The sequence below is a fragment of the Octopus bimaculoides genome, chromosome 3, assembly GCF_001194135.2.
Source record: "Octopus bimaculoides isolate UCB-OBI-ISO-001 chromosome 3, ASM119413v2, whole genome shotgun sequence".
Lineage (NCBI taxonomy): Eukaryota > Metazoa > Mollusca > Cephalopoda > Octopoda > Octopodidae > Octopus > Octopus bimaculoides.
Window position 1 is genome coordinate 86,715,198 of NC_068983.1, and position 1,077 is coordinate 86,716,274.

The following is a 1,077-nucleotide window of genomic DNA, read 5'->3' on the forward strand; positions in this document are numbered from 1 at the left end:
TATATATATGTATATGTATATATATATATAATGTGTATACGCGCGCGCGCGCACACATACATGTTGTATAAATTAAGGGTAAAACAACTTTTTATCCTCACTCATTTATTACAATCAGTAGTGTAATTGCCATGCAATGAAAAAAATACTTATGTATTAATAATTGGGTTTTCTACCAGTAGTATATTGGACAAATATTATCCCTTAGTTGGTTGGATTAACAATCTCTAACTCTTTTGGAATTATATATATACACACTACACGTACGCGCTTTTAGGCATGCCGACCAGTTATGTCTCCTTCGTTATATATAAATATATATTTGCACATACATATACATGCACATGTGCGTGTATATGTGTGTGTGTTTGTGTGTGTGTATCAAATGAGACTGATAGAATAAGTACTAGACTTACAAAGTATAAGTCCAGGTTCGATTTGTTCAACTAATAGCCGCAGTCAAATGACTGAAACAAGTAAAAGAAAATATGTATATGTATGTATATATAAACTTCAAAGTCATTGTCACCACGCTTGTAAAAGAATTATATATATTGGCCGTGCAATAGAGGAAACACACACACACAGTGATTCATATATATATAATATCAGGGATAAAATTCAAAATTACGGGTAAAAACTAAATTAAAATCAATTTATTAAAAATTAAAATTAAATTAAGTTTTACAGTATAAAATATATAGAAATATGTAGTTTTAGGGAACAGAATTGGTTATGAAACACGTGTAGTCGTTTTATTATCTTTATCTTATGATATTTACTTTGTATTATATTATACTTATTTATTGTGCTTTTACTTATTAATTTTTCTATATGAGACAGTGGATTTTCATCGATGAACCTTGGTTCTTTTCCCTAAAACTATATATAGAGAGAGATGTACTTCCATAGCAAGTGACCTGATCTGAGATCGTGTACTGGAACGAAAACAATTGCAGCGTGGAAGGTGTTTATAAGCCATTTAAAATAACACACAAAAGCCGTCAGATTCACTTCAACATTTAAATTTAATTTGTCAAAATATTTTTGTCGCTTTGAGACCGCGACCTGTTCACT